Here is a 24,923-nt window from a genome sequence, read left to right on the forward strand (position 1 = left end):
AACATTAGAAGTCCTATTTTTAAAAAAAGGAGAAAAAAACATGCTGAAGTAGTTGTCCATTCATTCTCTTCCTTTGATTCTTTTTACATAACGTTCACTTATTATTTATGACCATGCTTAACGGAGCCATCTGGTAAATTTAATGGTAAACTACCTACTCCTCTGTTCTATGTTGAGAACTTAGTCATCGTATCACCTTTTATATGGCCTTGGCTCGTACACGCATTCCACAGAATCCCTTGTTTATGAGGTCAGAATGAAGCTGGCTGCAGGCTCAAGTCCTGAAGTTACCTTGATGGGTACTTATTTTGGAGTCCTTCTTCCTCTAAAGATAAACAGGCCTGCCAGGCTCAGTAGAGATGACAGCACATCAGAAGCTCTGGTAACATCTCCAGCAGGAAATCTTGATCACATTTATGCATCTGATATTACTGTCATTATTCTATTTCCAAAGTGCCCTTTTCACATGGCCATTTTATTGCTCCCTTCGAGTTGCCAAAGTTCCCTGACTCCGTCTCTTGCTGCCAAAAAAGGCATTAAACAATTCAGCTGGTCTTATCATCTTCCAGAAAACAATAAAGGACCTTTTGTGTGTCTTTAGTGAAATGTGTTCAGTGTGCCAGCAAGACTGGAGTTAGGCCTGTCTTCCAGGGCAGGCTTGAGTCCAGCCAGAGAGGATTACGGCTTCCTCAATTCTCTCTCTAGCCCAGACCCTGCTTGGAAACTGACATCTTGCTGTAAGTAGAGCATACTTTTGGTGGCTTTTCTTCTAGACTCTAAATTCTTTTCAGGCCTGTTTGTGTCTGCTTTTCAAAATGATAAGTTATTGCAAATTCGTTTTTGAAATGTGGCCCAGAATTGAACAGTCATGAGAAGAAACTGTCACAGACTGAAGAAACATGGGTGACAAGCGGGATGTCCTGGGACTTCCCTTGTGAGTCATTGCCATGTTTAGAGAACTTTTCTGCAGATAAGGATAAATGACTAGGTTTTTTTTTAAAGACGGGAGGGGACCTGGACCCTTTGCTGCAGTGCTGCAAAGCTTGCACTTGGACACACCTCTTCTCGAGCTGCAAAATACAAAGAAACTGTATAGAACTAAAAATGACTGACTGCACGTGCAGTTGGGGCAAATTCTGGACCCAAAGATATATATACATAAAATAAACGACCCAATCAAAAAATGGGCCAAAGAACTAAATAGACATTTCTCCAAAGAAAACATACAGATGGCTAACAAACACATGAAAAGATGCTCAACATCACTCATTATCAGAGAAATGCAAATCAAAACCACAGTGAGGTACCATTTCACGCCAGTCAGAATGGCTGTGATCCAAAAGTCTACAAGCAATAAATGCTGGAGAGGGTGTGGACAAAAGGGAACCCTCCTACACTGTTGGTGGGAATGCAAACTAGTACAGCCACTATGGAGAACAGTGTGGAGATTCCTTAAAAAACTGGAAATAGAACTGCCTTATGACCCAGCAGTCCCACTGCTGGGCATACACACTGAGGAAACCAGAACTGAAAGAGACACGTGTACCCCAATGTTCATCACAGCACTGTTTATAATAGCCAGGACATGGAAGCAACCTAGATGTCCATCAGCAGATGAATGGATAAGAAAGCTGTGGTACATATACACAGTGGAGTATTACTCAGCCGTTAAAAAGAATACATTTGAATCAGTTCTAATGAGGTGGATGAAACTAGAGCCTGTTTATACAGAGTGATGTAAGCCAGAAAGAAAAACACCAGTACAGTATACTAATGCATATATATGGAATTTAGAAAGATGGTAATGATAACCCTGTATGCGAGACAGCAAAAGAGACACAGATGTATAGAACAGTCTTTTGGACTCTGTGGGAGAGGGAGAGGGTGGGATGATTTGGGAGAATGGCATTGAAACTTGTATAATGTCATATATGAAATGAATCGCCAGTCCAGGTTCAATGCATGATACTGGATGCTTGGGGCTGGTGCACTGGGATGACCCAGAGGGATGGGATGGGGAGGGAGGAGGGAGCAGGGTTCAGGATGGGGAACACGTGTACACCCGTGGCAGATTCATGTTGATGTATGGCAAAACCAATACAATATTGTAAAGTAATTAGCCTCCAATTAAAATAAATAAATAAGTAAAAAAAAAAGCCAACTGCCATTTCCAAAGAGCCTGGAGTAAAATGGGTGTCGGGGCATAAAACAGGGTACTGCGCTTGCCCCCCTCCACTCAGCACCACAAAGGGGAGGGAAAACCGCCTATGCCACTTCTGCAGTCTGACCCACGGACACACCCCTACCCTCACCCCATGTAAGGAATGAACACGCCTCATTTTGAGGAAGGAGCAAGGGAGCCTGTAACTTGTTTTCCCTCCGCCCTGCAGCCAGTGCAGAAGCCCCAGTAAAGACCTGCCTGAATTTCTTGTCTGGCCTCTTCTCAATTTCTATTGACTGGGCAAAGTCAAGAAGCCTAGTCAGTATCACCTTTAGATGGCACAGGATGGACCACATAGTTGCTGTTTAGTCGCTAAGTTCTATCTGACTCTTTTGGACCCCATGGACTGTAGCCTGCTAGGTTCCTCTGTCCGTGGCATTTGCCAGACAAGGATACTGGAGTGTATTGCCGTTTCCTTCTCCAGGGGATTTTCCTGACCCAGGGATCGAACTTGTATCTTTGGCATTGGCGGGTGGATCCTTTACCTTTAGATGGCAGAAGATGAACCTCATAGTAGTGAGCATTTCAACAAAAAAATCACTGGAAGAAAATTTCTGAGTAATTTGAAATGATGTGCTCTGTTTGTATCAAAGTCTGTGTGTATTTAAAGCATATGTTTATAAAAACACTACCTTTTGAATATAGCAGTTCTGTCTTCTCCTGGATTTGACTTTAAGAAATGCTTTCTCCTTAATTTAGTTTAGTTACTGAATCACTACTATGATATCTGGGGGTGTAATAAGTTAGGCAAGACTGATAGCTCCACCAAATCCATTCTCCCCTTCTGAAATGAAAATGGAGTTGTAGTTGAGACCAGGCCTTTTGGGACTGGTGGCTCAGACAGTATAGAATCTGCCTGCAATGCAGGAGACCCAGGTTCTATCCTTGGGTTGGGAAGATCCCCTGGAGGAGGGCATAACAACCCACTCCAGTATTCTTGCCTGGAGAATTTCATGGAAAGAGGAGCCTGGTGGGCTACAGTTCTTGGGGTCCAAAGAGTCGGACATGACTGAGCAACAAACACTTTCACTTTCCAGGCGTCTTAGCTTTACCACATTTCCCAGCCCTGCTGCAGTTAGATAGCCAAGTTCTTGTCAACAGAACGTGAGCAGAAGTGATGTGTCAGGATGTGGAAATGAAAACATGGGGCAAATCTCCTCCAGACTCTTTCTAGATATGGTTGGGATCCAGCTTTTGTAGAGGATGGAGAAACAACAAGGTGGCAGGAATGTGGTCTCTGAATGATTGCACGTGGTTGATCTGTCCTGTCCATCTGAGCTGTTCATTTCAGTTCTGTTGCATGAAAAAGAAAGGAATTTCTATATTCTGTAACTCATTATATTTTGGGTTCTCTTTCTTGGAGGAGCTAACTCTTTAGTATAACTAACACAGTTCTAACGTCATTTAATTGGGAAATGATGTGGTCTGCTTATATCAAAGTTTGTGGTTTTAAAACTTAAGAAACAAACTTCAAAAATGTTTCTTCTTGAATTGGAGATGCAAACAATAAATACATGTTTCCTAATTTATTTTTCATATATCTATAATGTAAAGTTTTCTCCTTTGCTATTCAGCATTGATAAGAGTATGAGGAATCTTGGACTTTCATACAGTGAGGAATGAATGTAATTAATTACTGCAGTCTTTTAGAAGCTGTTTTGTGGTTATCTATCAAAAACAAAAGACTGCATCACCTTTACGTTTTACTTCTTGAAACTCACCTTCCAGAACTGTTTGCACATGTGAAAAGACAAGAAGTAAGATTTTTTTTTTTTTGGTAACAGGAAAGCTGTAAACAACCCAAGCATCTATCAATACAGGAATGATTAATAGGTTTTGGGAAAAGCTGTGCTTTGAGATTGTCATTAAGAAAGATGAGGCACAGTCCCATGTTCTGACATGGTAAGAGGACTAGGAAATAGTAAGGTAAATGTGTCACAGAACCATGTGTATAAAATGACACCATTTCAGTACAAATGCCTCTGTGTGTGTGTGCATATGTGTGTTTCCGAGTGTGTTTATGATGAGAGGAAGAAATCAAGGCTGAGATAATGTGCTTTTGTGCTTTTTCGTTTTCTGTAGTATCTCACATATAATGGAAGCCAGATGTTGACCCAGATATAATGAGCTTCATCTCCCCCATCAGCCAAAGTGTGAAAAGCTGCTTCCGCGTCAGTCAATAGGGAAAAGTACAGGAAGACGACGTAGCAAGGTTCCTTCCGTCAAGGCGAAAGGGATTTGAGGCATAGACTGGAACACAAAGGAGGGACTATCACTTTTCCGTTCTATATATTTCTCTATCTTTTAACTTTTAAACTATGTCCCATGGCTCCTCAACTCAAGTATAGTGTAATATTTAGAACCACAAAACATTTAAAGTGTTTGGTGAAAATGTATGCAGTGTAGGAGTTTTTCCAGAGTGTCAGATGCTGCGGTGGTTCTCAAAACCACCAGCTTCAAAGAAATTAGTCTTGATCTAAGGCTCCGGATCAGAAGAAAATAAAAATGGAAAATATGACTTACACTGGAACTCTTCAAACAACTTTTGGCTTTTTCTGTGAGAACACTGCAGCTTCCCTGTTGGTAAACTTGGGAATCATAGAGAAAGTGTCGTGGGCTGAGAGTTTCTAAGCTAAATGCTTCACTGCAGCTGGGAGATTGTTGTTCAAAGAGAGCTGAAGAAAATAGCAGGTTAACAAGCAGAGGAGCCTGCTAAATGCAGCTTCTCGAAAGTCAGCCCCTTTGCAAAAATGGAGGTCCAGACACATCCCTTGTTAGATTTCCAAAGAAGAGATTAATGAGTATTATTAATTTTAAAATTTTATTGAAATACAGTTTATTTACAATGCTGTGTTACTTTCTGCTGTACAGCAAAGTGTATAAATGAGTATGTGCTGTTCTAGGCTAAGTGGTTTCAGTCACGTCTGACTCTTTGTGACCTCATGGCTCGTGCCCCACCAGGCTCCTCTGCCCGTGGGATTCTCCAGGCAAGAGAATCCAATTAGTTAGTTCAGTCACTCAGTCGTGTCCGACTCTTTGCGACCCCATGAACTGCAGCACGCCAGGCCTCCCTGTCCATCACCAACTCCCGGAATTCACTCAAACTCATCCATCGAGTTGTTGATGCCATCAGCCATCTCATCCTCTGTCATCCCCTTCTCCTCCTGCCCCCAATCCCTCCCAGCATCAGAGTCTTTTCCAATGAGTCTTTTCCAACTTCACATCAGTTGGCCAAAGTACTGGATGCTTTAGCATCATTCTTTCTAAAGAACACCCAGGGCTGATCTCCTTTAGAATGGACTGGTTGGATCTCCTTGCAGTCCAAGGGACTCTCAAGAGTCTTCTCCAACACCACACTTCAAAAGCATCAATTCTTCGGCGCTCAGCTTTCTTCACAGTCCAACTCTCACAACCATACATGACCACTGGAAAAACCATAGCCTTGACTAGACGGACCTTTGTTGGCAAAGTAATGTCTCTGCTTTTGAATATGCTATCTAGGTTGGTCATAACTTTCCTTCCAAGGAGTAAGTGTCTTTTAATTTCATGGCTGCAATCACCATCTGCAGTGATTTTGGAGCCCCCCAAAATAAAGTCTGACACTGTTTCCGCTGTTTCCCCATCTATTTCCCATGAAGTGATGGGACTGGATGCCATGATCTTCTTTTTCTGAATGTTGAGCTTTAAGCCAACTTTTTCACTCTCCTCTTTCACTTTCATCAAGAGGCTTTTTAGTTCCTCTTCACTTTCTGCCATAAGGGTGGTGTCATCTGCATATCTGAGGTGATTGATATTTCTCCCGGCAATCTTGATTCCAGCTTGTGTTTCTTCCAGCCCAGCATTTCTCATGATGTACTCTGTGCATAAGTTAAATAAGCAGGGTGACAATATACAGCCTTGATGTACTCCTTTTCCTATTTGGAACCAGTCTGTTGTTCCATGTCCAGTTCTAACTGTTGCTTCCTGACCTGCATACAGATTTCTCAAGAGGCAGGTCAGGTGGCCTGATATTCCCATCTCTTTCAGAATTTTCCACAGTTTCTTGTGATCCACACATTCAAAGGCTTTGACATAGTCAATAAAGCAGAAATAGATGTTTTTCTGGAACTCTCTTGCTTTTTCGATGATCCAGTGGGTGTTGGCAATTTGATCTCTGGTTCCTTTGCCTTTTCTAAAACCAGCTTGAACATCAGGAAGTTCACGGTTCACGTATTGCTGAAGCCTGGCTTGGAGAAATTTGAGCATTACTTTACTAGCATGTGAGAATCCCATGGGCTTCCATAAATGAGTATTATGAGTATCCATAAATGAGTATTCTTTAATAGTAATACTTCTTTGAAACATCCTTTTCAGAAATAAAAATTGAAGTGCAGCAACAGCTTAGATGATTATTTGTGACTGCTTAGTGATATATATGCACCTATAAGTATATACGTGGTCTTCCCAGGTGGCACAGTGGTAAAGAATCTGCCTGCCAATGCAGAAGATACGAGAGATGTATGTTTTGATCCCTGGGTTGGGATGCTCCTTTGGAGAAGGGAATGGCTACCCACCCTGGTATTCTTGCCTGGAAAATTTCATGGGCAGAGAAGCCTGGTGGGCTACAGTCCTTAGGTTCAGAAAGAGTTGGACATGAGTGAGAATGGTTGACATGCCATAAGTAGATATATAGGTATAAATAGATGATATATATATCAATATAGCAAATCATGTATCTATATCTATATCTATATCTATATATAAATCTAAACTTTGTGATGGTTTTAGGTATTTTATTCAGGGCCAGCTATAATGTGAACACTGGGTAGGTCTCAACTTCTGAGACAGTAGGATTTTTCAGAAGTTTAGAAATTCAGACTCATATCAAATCAAATATTATTTCAAATGCTCTTAACCACTAAAGAAAATAAAGCAATACCCAAATCTTCCTTTCCTCATCTAGTAATATTAGGGTGGGGATGTTAAAATCATTTAAATAAGTTAAAAGGAAGCTTACATCCAAAGGTTATTTCCACAGACTGCTCTGGAAAATACCAGTGCTTGGCATGAGTGGTTCTGGACTGTTCTGCCAAAGCCTTCAGTAGAGTAGTAACAATCAACCTGCAGTTTGGATTGTCTTAGCATAAGAGTAAAATATATTGTCAGAAAAAGCAAGCCTGCTATCGGGCATTTATTCAACACATATTCATGAATCTCCACATGGATTTAGGGAAGCAAAGTTTAAATAAGCTGTAGGTTTCCCTCAAAGGGAAAGAGAGTATTAATCCAATACTTATAAGGTGAAAGCCCTGTAAATAACACTGTTTAAATTCTTTGGGATCTTAAGCAAGGGTAGAAAAACCCCTCAGCATTGTTAATAGTTTCACAGAGGAGGTGAAATTTAAGAGTTTTTCAGGGTGCCTAGGATTATCTCCAAATATAGAAAGAGACATGTGAAGTAGAGGCTTGTATACATAGCACGTCTTAAATACAGACTGTAGGTAAAAATGTAAAATTATAACAGGGTATCATTTTGAAAAATTAGACTGTTGCATTCAAAATAGAATTTTGCCAACAGGCAATAAATTGAGAGAATAAGGACTTTAAAAATTATTTTAGTTATTATTTAACATCAAGGACTGAATCTGATGGCTACCATAGCTATTTTTCTGAGTGTATAGAAGAGATTACTTTAACCAGTGTTAGGTTTAGCTGTGAGAATGGAATTGAGCTAGTGGGGAAAGAATGCCTTTGAATACTGGAGAAGATATGGAACCAGGGAGACTTAGTTCTGTTCTGAACTGAAAGTCATTCAGTTGTGTCCAACTGTTTGTGACCCCATAAGATCGTACAGTCCATAGGATTCTCCAGACCAGAATACTAGAGTGGGTAGCCTTTCCCTCCTCCAGGGGATCTTCCCAAACCAAGGATCAAACCCAGGTCTTCCACATTGCAGATGGATTCCTTATCAACTGATCCACAAGGGAAGCCCAAGGATACTGGAGTGGGTAGCCTTTCCCTTCTCCAGAGGATCTTCCTGACCCAGAAATCGAACTGGGGTCTCCTGCCTTGCAGGCAGATTCTCTACTAACTGAGCTACAAGGGAAGCTCTGTTCTAGAAGATTACTTGTAGGCTTCCTCCAAATCAGTTGAGGAACATTTCCATATTGTAGATAAACATGATAGCAGAGGGTGATTAAGCAGAATGGGGCTATATTCTTCTTTATCGAACATTTTTGATTCCTGTGTTATGTGGATAGAGGAAGTTGCTGCAATGGAAACGAGGAATTCTACAGCAAATGGTTTGGATTGTACCATCTGGGAAGGGACCAGGGGGATAACATAGTCATGTTGCAAGAAATAGAGTGGGATGCGAGAGGATGGTCACATCCCAGATCGTGTCTGAGTCCCTGGGCTGGCCACCAAGTGTGGGCTCTTGGCTTTGTGCAGGAAAGAACTCAAGAGCAAGCCATAGTGAGGTGAAAGAAGGTTTATTCAGGCAGGAAACACACTGCAGAGACAGACTGTGTGCCATCTTGAAAGGCAGGAGAGGCAGGAGGGTATGGGGTTTTCAATTCTTATAAGGGTGGGCAATTTCATAGACTAATGAGTGGGAGGAATATTCCAACTATTTAGGAGGAAGAGTAGGGGTTTCCAGAAATTGGGTCATTGCCCACTTTTTGACCTTTATAGTCAGCCTTGGAACTGACTCGTGTGGCACCTGTAAGTGTGTCCTGGAGCTTGCTGATGTGTTACAATGAGCGTGTAGTGGGGATCAAGGTCTAGTGGAAGACCACTCATCTGCCATCTTGGGCCTTTGTGGTTCTAATGAGTTTATGTCATGCCCTCTGGCTGCGTCATTCTTTTAAAGTTTGTGCCCTGCCTCTTTCCTGTCTCAGTCAGACCTCTGTATGGTTGGGGTCCAAAGAGACATCAGAGATAAGAGGAATGCCAACTGTCCCGGCAAATGTATAAAGTCAACAGAGGCCAGGCAGTCAGAGCATTGGCGAGGACAGGAGGTGTTTAAGTATCACATTTCCCAGCTCCTAACACGCACTGAGAAAGACACCAACTTCTAATGCCAACCCCATTCTCCCTTGCCATTAATGGGGTCAGAAAGCCAGATCATCTCTTCTGGTTCCTCTTTTACAGATCCGGGTGAATATTTGGCCAAGTATTTATCAGTAAGATGTAAGCAGAATTTGCTGGAGTGGGAGGGGTGGCTTCTGTATAACGATTTTTAACCTAGATAAGATAGAGATATGGCTAGGAGCACCCCCTTTTATTTTTTCTACTGTGAATATGTGCTGGAAGCCTCCATTTTTTGTCCATGAAGCTAGATACCTGAGGAAAAAGCCAATATGCTAAGGGTGTGGAATGAAAACCAGAAAGAGCCTCTCAGTCATGTTATTACTAAACAGATAAGCTAAGAATAACACTTGCTAAACTTTGGCTTTCTTGTCTTGTAAAAACAAACTTTTTAAATACAGTTCATGAGGTTCTCACAGCAAGTATACTGGAGTGGTTTGCCATTCCCTCCTCCAGCTATTCAAAATCCTAAGAGATGATGCTATCGAAGTGTTGCACTCAATATGTCAGCAAATCTGGAAGACCCAGCAGTGGCCCCAGGACTGGAAAAGATCAATGCCGATCCCAGTTCCCAAGAAGGGTAGTACTAAAGACTGTGCTAACCATCAGATAATTGCACTCATCTCCCTTGTTAGTAAGGTCATGTTTAAAATCTTGCATGCTAGACTTCAGCATTATGTGAACCAAGAACTTACATAAGTCCAGGCTGGGTTTAGAAAAGGTAGAGGAACCAGAGATCAATTTGCCAAGATTTGCTGGATCATAGCGAAAACAAGGGAATTCCAGAAAAACATCAACCTCTGTCTCATCGACTATGCTAAAGCCTTTGACAAACTGTGGGAAGCTCTTAAAAAGACTGGAACACCAGACCATCATACATGTCTCTTGAGAAACCTCTACACAGGTCAAGAAGCAACAGTTAAAACCTTGCATGGAACAACTGATGGAAAAAGGAATATGAGAGGGCCGCCTGCTGTCACAGTGTTTATTTAACCTATACGGTGAACACATCTTGAGAAATGCTGGGCTGGATAAGTTACAAGCCAAAACTAAGATAGGTGGGAGAAACATCAACAACCTCAGATATGCAGATGGTACCACTCTAATGGCAGAAAGTGAAGAAGAACTAAAGAGCCTCTATGAGGGTAAAGGAAGAGAGTGAAAGAGTCACCTGAAGTCTTAATATTAAAGAAACTAAGATCATGGCACCTGGCCCCATTCAGTTCAGGTCAGTCACTCAGTCATGTCTGACTCTTTGCGACTCCATGAATCGCAGCACGCCAGGCTTCCCTGTCCATCACCAACTCCCGGAGTCCACCCAAACTCATGTCCATCGAGTCGGTGATGCCATCAGCCATCTCATCCTTTGTCGTCCCCTTCTCCTCCTGCTCCCAATTCCTCCCAGCATCAGAGTCTTTTCCAATGAGTCAACTCTTCACATGAGGTGGCCAAAGTACTGGAGTTTCAGCTTTAGCATCATTCTTTCCAAAGAAATCCCAGGGCTGATCTCCTTTAGAATGGACTGGTTGGATCTCCTTGCAGTCCAAGGGACTCTCAAGAGTCTTCTCCAGCACCACAGTTCAAAAGCATCAATTCTTCGGTGCTCAGCTTTCTTCACAGTCCAACTCTCACATCCATACATGACCACAGGAAAAATCATAGCCTTGACTAGATGGACCTTAGTCGGCAAAGTAATGTCTCTGCTTTTGAATATGCTATCTAGGTTGGTCATAACTTTCCTTCCAAGGAGTAAGCGTCTTTTAATTTCATGGCTGCAATCACCATCTGCAGTGATTTTGGAGCCCCCCAAAATAAAGTCCTACACTGTTTCCCCATCTATTTCCCATGAAGTGATGGGACCAGATGCCCTACTTCATGGCAAAAAGAACGGGAAAAGTAGAAGTAGTGATGGATTTCCTCTTCTTGGGCTCTAAAATCACTGTGGATGGTGACTGCAGCCATGAAATCAGATGATTGCTTCTTGGCAGGAAAGCTATGACAAACCTAGACTGTGTTGAAAAGCAGAGACATTATCTTGGTGACAAAGGTCTGTAAATCAAGGCTATATGGTCTTCCTAGTGGTTACATACAGTTGTGAGAGCTGGACCATAAAGAAATCAGAGCTCCAAAGAATTCATGCCTTTGAACTGTGGTGTTGGAGAAGACTCCTGAGAGTCCCTTGGATAGCAAGGAGATCAAACCAGTCAATCTTAAGGGAAATCAACCCTGAATACTCATGGGAAGGACTGATGCTGAAGCTGAAGATCAAGTATTTTAGTTACCTGATGGAAACAGCCGACTCATTGGAAAATTCCCTGATGCTGGGAAAGGTTGAGGGCAGAAGGAGATGAGAGTGTCAGAGGATGAGTTGGCTGCATGGCATCACCAATGCAATGGACATGAACTTGGGCAAACTTTGGGAGATGGTGAGGGACAGGGAGGCCTGGTCTGCTGCAGTCTATGGGGTCACAAAGAGTCAGACACAACTGGGTCACTGAACAACAACAACAACAAAACAAACTTCTCCTCCTGCCCCCAATCCCTCCCAGCATCAGAGTCTTTTCCAATGAGTCAACTCTTCACATGAGGTGGCCAAAGTACTGGAGCTTCAGCTTCAGCATCATTCCCTCCAAAGAACACCCAGGACTGATCTCCTTTGGAATGGACTGGTTGGATCTCCTTGCAGTCCAAGGGACTCTCAAGAGTCTTCTCCAACACCACAGTTCAAAAGCATCAATTCTTTGGCACTCTATCCTTTGTGGATATGTGTTCAGTCATTCAATCCTGTCTGACTCTTTGCAACCCTAAGGACTGTAGCCCACCAGGTTCCTCTGTCCATGGGATTTTCCAGGCAAGAATACTGGAGCAGGTTGCCATTTCCTCCTCCAGGGGATTTTTCCGACCCAGGGATTGAACCCGTGTCTCTTGCGTCTCCTGCATTGGCAGGCAGATTCTTTACCACTGCACCACCTGCTAGGCCCCTCCTCTTTATTTAGGTCACAGGTAATCATTTGATCTGTAATTTTTAGCCTTTTCATGAAAATGTTACCCCAAATTTTACTATCTGATAGTCATGTAAGCACATTGAGAGTCTGTCTAATGAACAGTGTGCAAGATCCTCCCTTAATCTCATATATGTAGATACACAGAACACGGATGTCTCTGCTGGAGTCATCTAAGCCCAGACTCGGATTTCTAAGAGTGATTGAAGCACGCTTTCCTTTTATGTACTACTAAAAGCCAAAATAAAGAAATAATATTTTCCACTACTCTATAGATTGTAATATGGGTAAGTTGATAGTCCTATCATAAAATGTTTAGGAATTACGAGTTTCAGTGAGCTGGAAAAATATTTTCTTTCTTGGTGTGAGGGGTTGGATTGGAGGTAAATGAGACTAGAAGGGTTAAGTGCCAGCTAGACTGTGAAGACATTTTTATGCTGCAATTTAAAAATGGGACCTTTTTTTTTTTAAAAAAAGGGAATCTTCTTTCTTTTTATTTTTTTTAAATTATGAAAGTATGATAACACATTTACAAGAGACTTGGAAAATACAAAGTTACATATAGTTCCACTATATATTATAGCTATTTTTAAAGATTTTTAGTTGGAATTTTAATATCAAACTCTCATAAATTAATCTAATGAACAGACAGAAAAGTAGGATATAGTGGACCTGAAAAGCACTGTAAACTGTCAGGAAGCATTTAACAGGAGGCTTCCTGTGTGCTGTTTTGGATCTGTCAGGAATTCTCTGTTCCTTATTAATCCCGGGGGCTGAGGAATCCAGGCATTTCCTTCATTAGTTTTCCTATATGATGATAAGTACCCTCTTCCTTCTTGTGAACCATATGTTAAAGTGATTGTTTACAACTCTCTCTCTAATATGGATCACCTATGTTTTGTAAGTCTGGAATTTTAATCTTTATCTTTGCTGAGGATAACTACCTTGTAAGACAGTATATATGCCCACACCATGTTGATTAAAACACCTTGGCTCCATCAGAGCTCTGGTCCCCGTGTCTTTCTTTCTCTGTCTCCCTCTCTCTTTTTCAGGCTGATCCCCTGGAGGGTAGAGGCTCTCTAAGTTCACTTTCCTGCCTGGGCTTCTAAGACCCTCTCGAGAAGGCGCTCTGTGCCTTCACCCCATCGAGAGGGCGCCTGAGGCCTTTGTGAACAAGAGCAAGCCCCGTGCAGGGCTTTATTGGCTTTCTGCATAAACCAAGGAATATCAGCCTCTTTCTCTCTCCTTTACTTTCTTATCGGTCGACTCTGGACCACCAGATTCCAGTCCATTAAAGGACCTCAACAGTAAACCAATTCAACATAATAAAGATTTATACAATTTTCACACAATAGTGGGATACAAATTCTATTCAAGTTCTCATATCATAAACCAGAAGACACTGAAACATATCCAGGGACAGAAAATAGGGTGCAAAAACTTCATGGTCTACAGATTTTGAAATCACACAGAGTCTGTTCTCTTATCACTATGGAATTATGTTAGAAATCAATATCAAAAGACATTTGAAAGTAACCCACATATTTTCAAGAGCAAGGTGATTCAAAAATGAACTTTGAAGAGAATATCTGTCTACCTATCTATCATCTATCTGAATAACTTTGCTATAAACCTGAAACTAACATTTGTAAATAACTAATTCAATAACAATATTAAAAAATAACTAAAAATTAAAATTAAAAATAAAATCTGACTTATATGTCATTGAGAACCATGGAAAAGTTTGAAATAGGAGATTAATACCAAATTTGTACTTTAGGAAAATTTTTTTTTTTGGTAACTATGCAGAAAACGAAGATCATGGCATCCGGTCCCATCACTTCATGGCAAATAGATGGGGAAACAGCGGAAACAGTGTCAGACTTTATTTTTTGGGGCTCCAAAATCACTGCAGATGGAGATTGCAGCCATGAAATTAAAAGACGCTTACTCCTTGGAAGGAATGCTATCATCAACCTAGATAGCATATTCAAAAGCAGAGACATTACTTTGCTGACTAAGGTCCGTCTAGCCAAGGCTATAGTTTTTCCTGTGGTCATGTATGGATGTGAGAGTTGGACTGTGAACAAGGCTGAGCGCCGAAGAATTGATGCTTTTGAACTGTGGTGTTGGAGAAGACTCTTGAGAATCCCTTGGACTGCAAGGAGATCCAACCAGTCCATTCTGAAGGAGATCAGCCCTGGGATTTCTTTGGAAGGAATGATGCTAAAGCTGACTCTCCAGCACTTTGGCCACCTCATGCAAAGAGTTGACTCATTGGAAAAGACTCTGATGCTGGGAGGGATTGGGAGCAGGAGGAGAAGGGGACAACAGAGGACAAGATGGCTGGATGGCATCACTGACTCGATGGACGTGAGGCTGAGTGAACTGCAGGAGTTGGTGATGGACAGGGAGGCCTGGCGTGCTGCGATTCATGGGGTCTCAAAGAGTCGGACACGACTGAGCGACTGAACTGAACTGAACCGATGCAGAAGGAAGAATGGAGGGGAAACAGAACAAAGACAGTGAGAATTATATTATTGATATTTTTGGAAAGAATTTGACCTTTAGTTCTGAATTTGCTTAACATTGCTAACATATGAAATATTAGATACAGATGACAAAAACTCAAAATTTAAGACTTTTGTTAGGGGAAGCACACTGATTGAAACCGCCCACCCTGGCCAGGCACCAGAGTAACCATTTGCATGAGTTGTTTTATGACAGGAGATCCTGATAAGAAATATGGAACTAATAAGCCACCACCAACCGGAAGAGTTTGGGAAAGGTCTAAAGGAGACACCATGCATCTTTCCACTTCCCAGAATCGCTCTTGCTAGCATCCATCTTCACTGAGCGATGCGTATGCCACCAGGAAAGACTCTGAATTAGAATGATTGGCCAAAGACCACCCGGAAACTAATCCCATCACCATAAAACCCGAGACTACGAGCCAAGTGGCAGAGCAGTTCTCCTGGGTTCCCTTACCCCACTGCTCTCCACCCAGGTGCTCTTTCCCAATAAAGTCTCTTGTTTTGTCAGCACAACACATGTGTCTCCTGGGACAATTCATTTCCGAGTGTTAGACAAGAGCCCAGTTTCGGGCCCTGGAAGGGGTCCCCCATCCTGCAACACTTTGTTTAAAATTACTTTAATATAATCAAAATATTTGCTATTAGCACTTCTTTTTCATGACTAAATAAAACCACATGATTGTTAAATTTTAAAATTGAACTTTATGTGAACTTGTATGTATTGTCTTCATCTCAGCAGGTGCGCAAAAACTGCTTGATAACTGACCAAATTGAATTCAGCAGCTTCTTACTATATTCATTGCATTTGCAAACAATTTTTCTAACATCTCATCTATGGATATGACCACTATAACATCCAGCTTTTCTGAGGCAAATATAAGCTTTCAATTTTGTGTTCTAACATCCTCAGAAGCATACTTATTCTTGTCAAATTATGTTTCAATTTTTGTTTCAGAAATATTAGTCTGTATTCTTATATTTTAGCAAACTTTAAGAAGTGACCCGAATTGCTTACATTTTCTTTGCCTTTTTGCCATAGAGACAAATGAAAAAAAAATGACCTCCAACTCCCTATGCCACAGTTGTACATATAGAAATGAATATCATAAAACAATCATTTGAGTCCTTCTAAGGACTTCTAACCTGTAAGGTTTTGTTTTCAAGCAGTAATCACCTTCAGTGTGCACAAAGTGAGCCCTTGCCTCTTGTTTACATGTCCTCCAATTGCCAAGATTAAAGTAGTTCATGAAAAGTTGATCAAACTGTTGCCTAAAGTAAGTCTGTGTTGGTTGCTGTGATTGCCCCTTTTGCCTAAAGGACAAGACCTATGATGATTCATTCCCAGAGCTAGAAAGACTGTTAGTGAGTGCTGATTCCCATGGCAGAGTGGACAGCATGTAAAGGAAGCATTGGGGAGAGGAAATAAGCAGGGTTATAAACATATCTGCATCCATACCTATGTTAAAGTGTAAAATAAAGCCGCCACAGAGCTTAACAATTCCACTCCTGGGCATGTGTCCAGAGAAAATATGGTTCGAAAGAATACTTGCAGCCCAACGTTCACTGTTCAGTTCAGTTCAGTTCAGTCGCTCAGTCGTGTCCGACTCTTTGCGACCCCATGAATTGCAGCACGCCAGGCCTCCCTGTCCATCACCAACTCCCAGAGTTCACTCAGCCTCACGTCCATCGAGTCAGTGATGCCATCCAGCCATCTCATCCTCTGTCGTCCCCTTCTCCTCCTGCCCCCAATCCCTCCCAGCATCAGAGTCTTTTCCAGTGAGTCAACTCTTCACATGAGGTGGCCAAAGTACTAGAGTTTCAGCTTTAGCATCATTCCTTCCAAAGAAATCTCAGGGCTGATCTCCTTCAGAATGGACTGGTTGGATCTCCTTGCAGTCCAAGGGACTCTCAAATGTCTTCTCCAACACCACAGTTCAAAAGCATCAATTCTTCGGCGCTCAGCCTTGTTCACAGTCCAACTCTCACATCCATACATGACTACTGGAAAAACCACAGCCTTGACTAGACGGACCTTAGTCAGCAAAGTAATGTCTCTGCTTTTGAATATGCTATCTAGGTTGGTCATAACTTTCCTTTCAAAGAGTAAGCGTCTTTTAATTTCATGGCTGCAATCACCATCTGCAATGATTTTGGAGTCCCCCCAAATAAAGCCTGACACTGTTTCCACTGTTTCTCCATCTATTTCCCATGGAGTGATGGGACCATTTTCCATGATCTTCGTTTTCTGAATGTTGAGCTTTAAGCCAACTTTTTCACTCTCCTCTTTCATTTTCATCAAGAGGCTTTTAGTTCCTCTTCACTTTCTGCCATAAGGGTGGTGTCATCTGCATATCTGAGGTGATTGATATTTCTCCGAGCAATCTTGATTCCAGCTTGTGTTTCTTCCAGTCCAGCATTTCTCATGATGTACTCTGTATAGAAGTTAAATAAGCAGGGTGACAATATACAGCCTTGACGTATTCCTTTTCCTATTTGGAACCAGTCTTGTTCCATGTCCAGTTCTAACTGTTGCTTCCTGACCTGCATACAGATTTCTCAAGAGGCAGATCAGATGGCCTGGTATTCCCATCTCTTTCAGAATTTTCCACAGTTTAGTGTGATCCACACAGTCAAAGGCTTTGGCATAGCACTGTTTATAACAGCCAAGACATGGAAGAAATCTAAAGTCCATTGACGGATGAATGGATAAAGAAGATGTGGTAACACATATACAATGGAATATTACTCAACCATTAAAAAGGATGGAATAATACCATTTGCAGCAACACGGATGGACCTAGAGATTATCATACTAAGTAAAGTAAATTTGGACAGCGAAAGACAAGTACCACATGATGTTGCTTATATGTAGAATCTAAAAATAACGATACAAATCAATCATTTACAAAACAGAATAGATTCAGAGACCTAGAGAATGAACTTTTGGTTACCAGTGGGGAAGAATGAGATGGCAGGGTAGATTGGGAGTTTGGGACTGACATGTACATGCTGCTATATTTAAAACAGAAAACCAACGAGGATGAAAATATTTAAAAAAAAAAAATGGTGTAAGAAAATCCCCAGTAAACAGAAACCTCAACCAAATAGAGTTGTGAAACCAGAAGAGGGAGCTCTCATGCCCTGAGATAACAGCAGAGCCCAAAATGAAGACAGAGTCAGCCAATGAAAAGCTGCTACTCATGCTTACTCCTGCCCCCACCCCCCACTTCCGTTTCCCCCTATAAAAGTGTTAATGCTCCCTTTCTGTGTGGAGACTTGCATGTGGCTCACCAGGGAGGCAGACCCCAAATTGCAGTTCTCAGTTGCTCCCCAATAAACCCATCTTTGCTGGAGAAATACCTGATAGTCTATTCATTTCAGGTCAACAGAGTATTCCAGCACTCCATGGAGTGTAGGACCTGATGCAGCTGATTTTAAGGAGACCACATCTGACATATCAAAAGCCCATAAAGGTTTGTGGCATACGTGTGTTTATATCAGACTATAGAATCGGCCCTGAGGATCCCACTTTATGCAACTTGGAGATGAGGGCCAACCAAAGGGAACATCCCAACATTTCAGTTCCCTTTGACAATATATGCTCTTTAAAATTCAACACACATTTATTTTATTGCCTCTTTCTGCAAACCAGCCTCATCAAACTTTTAGGTTTGAGGTAAAGCATGTAAGTGAATAAATGCATACCATGGGCCATCTCTGTGCTGTATTGTTCAAGAGAGCAAGGGTTTGGAGAAGGGAGTGCTCCAAGGAATGTTCAGGAAACTGAGTAGAATGTAAGGTGCACAAAGAGCTGAAGAATGAGATTTGTTTGGAAAGATGGGTTATGGAGAATTTCAGGGACTGCAAGGTTTATTGGCTGCAGTTGCACCAGAGAGTTAAGAAGGCGCTAGGAGTGAAAATAATCTCTGGATTCAGTGGCATAAAAAGTGAATATGTCAAGGCAAGTAAACATTGACTCATTCCCCCCAAATCCAAATAAGTTAAAGGATCTCCATAGATGAAGGCACCTTAGATGGATCATTGACTGCGCAGTTGTATATGAGATGTTGACTTAGTTGCTCAACTTTGACACTGTATGTATGTATGTGTGTGTGTGTGTGTGTGTGTGTGTGTGTGTGTGTGTGAGGTTGCCGGTTCCACAGCCTGAGCCCTGGGCATTGTCTGATGTGGTGGGATAATTGGGCTGCTCCACCACAGCCCTTCCGGAGAAGGTCCAGAGCACATTGTACATGGTTTCCTGTGTTTGTACAGCATGTTGGCACCAGGACAACAGACCTGCTCTGCCTAGGAGAGCTGGGTGGCCTGGTAGGCAGCACTTGGCTGGGTCCCAGAATGTGGAGAGCGAGCAGGTCCAGAGTGGGAGGGACGGATGATGGTGATGAAGCTTGTAAACTTGGCTGAGGATCATAGCAGGTGTTGGGGAGTGAAAGTCAGGTTTTTCTGGGCGTGAATGGCTGTGTTCAGATAAAGTCCAGATGAGAGTCACGTTTCTGATCTGTCCTTCTGTGCCTCAGTTTTCTCATCTGCTAAACGGGAACAATAATTCCTGCCTGATAACATATTAGTTATTATGCAGATCAGATGTTATTGTGAAGATCAGGAAAGAAATAGAGGCCATTTATCAAACACCCATAAGGTACCACCAACTGGACCAGGCACTCTGTTTGTTACTTTGTTTAACCCTGTATAAACTCTTAAAGGTGAATATTGCCTTCTCCCTTCCACAGATGTGGAAACAAGTTTGACAAAGTTAAAATTACCTGTTCGTGTGTGATTTAGCACGTGTGCATGCTCAGTCGCGGAGTCGTTTCTGACTCTTTGCAAGGACTGTATCCTGCCAGGTTCCTCTGTCCGTGGGCTTTTCCAGGCAAGAATGCTAGAGCATGTTGCCATTTCCTGCTCCAGGGGATCTTCCTGACCCAGGGAATGAACCCGTGTCTCTTTTTTCTCCTGCACTGGCAAGCAGATTCTTTACTGCTGAGTCACCTGAGAATCCCACTGAACACCCAATATGTGCCAAACATGGTAACAGACCCTGGGAATAGATGGTGGATCAGCTATGTAAGGTCCCTGTGCTACTGGAGTTTATATTTCACAAGGGCAGATGGATAGTTAAAAATATCAAACATTATTAATACAGAAAAATAATACAGGATTATATCAAACAGAGTCTACTTGTTTGTGTTACCTATAAACTCAAAGCTACATCTGAACTCTTGATTCGATGCCAGTTCACCTTTCCTGTCGAAAATCCTTCATAGGTTCCTACGAACTTTGTATTACATCACATCAGGGGGCGCCCCATGTCCGGGTGTCCTATTTTTAGAGATGATGACATGGACAGTCTGGCCCCTTCAGTGTAAAGTTGTATGCCACTTTTTATAACAAGGCATCAGCCCATCCCATAATAGTTTGTCATGTTGCAAATACTCAGCTCCCCATCAATGTCTTACCAAATGGTTTTAGAATTTGTTACTGATCATTTCCTGAAGACATTCTTTTATTAGGGGTTGTAAAATTACAACTGTATAATATGAATAAATAATTATCTATTGCAAATTCTTTACCTGGAATTCTCCTGTCAAGAAGAACCTTCCCCCATCAAACAGTACTGTTTGTTTTGCTGGAAAAGAATTTATATAGTCCATATTGAAATACTTAAGTGTGTAATTTTTCCCATTAGTTTCCAATAAAATTTGGTTCCCAGGCTATCTCAGTGGTGACTAATCAGTTTATTTTTGGCTTTCCTTTTTTTGAGAATTACAGGGAACTCATGGATTTTAATATAATAATATATTTCAAACTGCTATAGTCCTGTAGTCTTTTTGCATTTAAGTTGGTTGACTGGGTGGAGTGGAAAGGGAAAATCGCCTCTGATAGAAAGAGTTGCAGAAAACAAATTCTTCCTGGGGGACTGTTTCATATTTCCCAAGATGAAGTAGTTGATAAAGTGGCAGGCCTACTTGATACCAACGCCCACTCTCCTATTGCGCCCAGTTTTTTCTACAAGGGAAATGTAAAAGTACATTACTCTTTAGTAATATCCTGCTTAGCATGGATACTAATCAGTTTGTGCTGTGATAACAAACAATCCCCAAATCTCCGTGGACTGAAGCAACAGTTTGTTCCTTCTCATAATATGGTCTCTGGCGATGAGCTGACTATGGCTGGTGGGCATCCGCTCAGCTCCACTCCAAGCGTCTTCCCCTTCTGGGATTCAGGCTGTAGGAGTGGCCACTATTTGGTGCAGTCTTGTGGTGGAGCTGAAAACTTGACAGAGCTGCAGGAAGTGAGGACGTCTCTTAAATCTTCCAGGGGTGTTTGTACCACATTTGCTCACATTCCATTGACGAAACGGTATCATATGTCCAAGCGCCATTTCACAGGGTAATGATGTACATTTCTCTGACAGAGGAGACACTGCAAATCACATGGCAAAGGCAGGAAATTAAAGTTTTATTACAGGGAAGGGGGTTGGTGCAAATACTTGAGAAAAAGATTGCAATCTATGGTAGACTGTCATTATGTGATATCTTTCAAAAGAGGAATAGAGATATAATATGGCACTATACAAACATGTTTTCCAAATGGTCAAAATAGATGCAGGGCTGTAAGAATTAAAAGTGGTCACAAATGTAAAAATAAATGCAATCCTTTATATATCATAAAGGATTATGAAATGTTAATTTTATTAGTTTGGAATGTGCACATGGGACTCCTTAACTTCTTTCTCACAGAGGTGCTTTCAGTCCCCCATTCAAAACCTAATTGCTCTTAATTTACCCACAATTCTAAGATGTACATTAGAAGTAGAAAGCTGGTTGTGTGAACAGGGAGCACTCTGAAGGCAAACAGTGACAAAAAGAAAGCAGGACAGTTGATAGCAAAGGAAGTCGTAAGAATGACTAAATCAAGTACAAACAGAATGTCAGGAACCAGAGCTATTTGGGATGACTTGGAGACAAGCAATTTTGTGCAACTTAATACCCCGTAGCATACAAGAAACTCTCTTAAAAATTTTTTTTGCAATATATATATATATATATATATATATACTTTTATTGGAAAATACTTGTTTCACAGTGTTGCGTAAGCGTCTGCTATACAACGATGTGCATCGGCTACACGTATACATATATCCCCTCCCTTTGAGACCTCCCTCCCAGCCCACCCCCATCCGCCGCTCAAGGTCATCGCAGAGCAGGGAGCTGAGCTGTCTGGGCTTTGCAGCCGGTCCCCACCAGCTGTCTGTTTCACACGTGGTGGTGTATATACGCCAAGCCTACTCTCCCAGTTCATCCCACCCTCACCTCCCTTACTGTGCCCTCCTCTCCATTCTCTACATCTGTGCTACCCTGAGAAAGTCATAATTCAAATGCACGCACATACCCTAGTGTTCATCGCAGCATTATTAAGAAGAGCCAGGACATGGAAACAACCTAAACCCTCCATGGCAGGTGAAGAAACTCTCATTTACTGTCAGGGTTCTACCTTCATGCATCTCAAAGTACATTCCCTTCCGCACAAGACGCATACACAGACATACACACAGACATGCCCCCATGGACCCCCATATATGGAAACCACATGCTTTTATCTCCTGTTTTCAGAAAAAAATCACTGTTAGGGTACATATGTACATCAGTTTGGAGAGACCACGCTCTGTTCACAAACAACCCCCAAAATGTTGGTGAATAAAACTAACAGAGCTTTATTCCTTTCTCCTGCTTCATCTCCAACAAGGTTAAGTGTGTGTTTTGCTGGGAGGGTCTGCCCATCATAGTTACCCAGGGCTTCTGGCTGGTGAAGGTTGCATCTGAACACAGGCTCTATTGTGACTGAAGAAGCAAAGTGGCAGATAGTGAGTGAGTCAGGCACAGGCATGGAAGCTTCTGTGTGGAAAGGCCACATGTCACTTCTTCACATCTTGTGGCCAAAATAAATCATGGGACCACTTCAAGAACAAAGGGAAAAACAAGGTGAAAAGATAGGACTGTTCAAGGGCAGGAAGCTGTGACTGTGCTGTACATCCAAGGGGAAGAATGAGAAATATTTACTGAAAGGTGTTAAGGACCAACACAGTGAAACCCATGTGTCTGGGCCTCCTGGAAACACAGAACAACTTAGCTGAAAAGACAGTCAGAAAGATGCAAGGCCCTGAGAATTTTGGATATTTGGTTGGTGAGGTTTGAAGGGACATGGCAAAATAAAAGGAGGGGCATGAAGTGATGCCAAGACGAAGCCCAAATATCACCGAGTCCAAGCTCGTTCTGCTTGCTGCATGATGGGCCGATAAACCGAGAGACAGGGGGCCAAGAACAGCGACTTTATTGGGAAGGCCAGCAGAGTGAGAAGATGGTGAGCCAGTGTTCCAAGGAACCAGCTCGCCTGAGTTAGAATTCAGGAATTTTTTATACTGAAAGGGGAGGGGGGGTGGCTGGTTGTTACAAACTTCTTAGTGTCAGAATCCTTTGTCCTTGCAGCTGTCCATGTGGGTCAGTTCAGGATCTTCCTATAAACCTCCAATAAGAGGTTATTCTCTGTTCTGCAACTTCTGTCTCTATGAATGGAAAAGTGTTATTCCTTTAACGGTCAGAGCCTTGAGAATGGGCTATCCTGTATGTTTCGGGCTACTGGCAACATTCTCAACTGGAAGCAAAAGCAATAGGCTACAAAGGTTAAAGTACAAGAAACAGATCCAATATGGAGTCGGATTTGTTCTTCCCTGTGACACGAAGAGGCTTCCCTGGTGGCGCCTGCAGTGCAGGAGACCTGGGTTCGATCCCTGGGTCAGGAAGATCTCCTGCAGAAGGGAATGGCAACCCACTCTAGTATTCACTCCAGTATTCTTGACTGGAGAATTCCATGGACAGAGGAGTGTGCTGGGCTACAGTCCAGAAAGTGAGAGTGTTAGTTGCTCAGTTGTGTCTGACTCTTTGCGACACTATGGACTGTAGCCCACCAGGCTCTTCTGTCCATGGAATTCTCCAAGCAAGAATACTGGAGTGGGTTGCCATTTCCTTCTCCAGGGGGTCTGTATATTTATGTATAGAGAATTCTCAGGTGGCGCTAGTGGTAAAGAACGCACCTGCCAACGCAGGAGAAGTAACAGACGTGGGTTCTATACCTATGACGCAGAGACAGCCTCACCCTCAAGAAGGGAGCAGGTCCCCACAGCTTCAAAAGTTTTTGTGCATTTCAACGTTTTCTACATCTCTTCCTGCTTTACCTAGATACTCACTGAGCTCCTCACAGTAGTCCCCTGTCCCCCGATCTCCATTCTCCTCCTCCAACACTGTCTGGGTCAGCTGGCCCCTCACCCTCTGCTGCACGCCACTGCCTCCCTTTTCCACAAGCACAAGTCTGAGTGATGCTCTGCTTCAGTATTTCATCTTCTCTTTCCAGGGAGCTTAATGATGAGAGGATCTGGGCTCCTGTTAGAGGATCATGAATTTACGTAGCCTCGCCCCCTGAACAAATCTGCTTCCTCCACTCCACCTGCCCAATTTCCATTTAACTTTGGCACATGTGGCTTTGAGATCAGGATTGAGCTCAGGGGGTGTCCAAGAGGCCGAGACTGTGGAACACAGAAGAGGCAGGAACACAACTTCAAGCGCGGAGGAGAATTCGAGAAGCAGAGCCTGTGCTAAAAAGCCCACAGCTCCCTGAGAGGATCGCACAGAGAGGAGACTGAACATGCGCTCTGTCTCTTGAGAACAGAACCTCACCATCTGCTCTGGTTCTCCTACGAAGGGTGTTTCCGGATCACCGTTCTTTCCAGTTGCAATTAGTCACGCTCGTTTCCTTGGTGGCCTGATGGAGGTGCTGGACGCACACCATTGCGGTATGTGAACTTGCGGAGCTGGGAGACACCACGCTCTCACACACTGGCCCGCTCCGCTCCTGGGGAGCTTTGCTTTCTGTTTAATAAGGCAACGAGGCTGGGAGAATCTCCAGTGTGAAACACTTGTGGGAGGATGTGCTGTGTGTTGGTAAGTCTCTTAAATAAAAGAAGTCAGGATCGCTGACCTCACGGCCTCTGCTCTTCCACAGAGACCTGGACGGAGCTGAGCATTG

Source organism: Ovis aries, chromosome 8, assembly GCF_016772045.2.
Source record: "Ovis aries strain OAR_USU_Benz2616 breed Rambouillet chromosome 8, ARS-UI_Ramb_v3.0, whole genome shotgun sequence".
Lineage (NCBI taxonomy): Eukaryota > Metazoa > Chordata > Mammalia > Artiodactyla > Bovidae > Ovis > Ovis aries.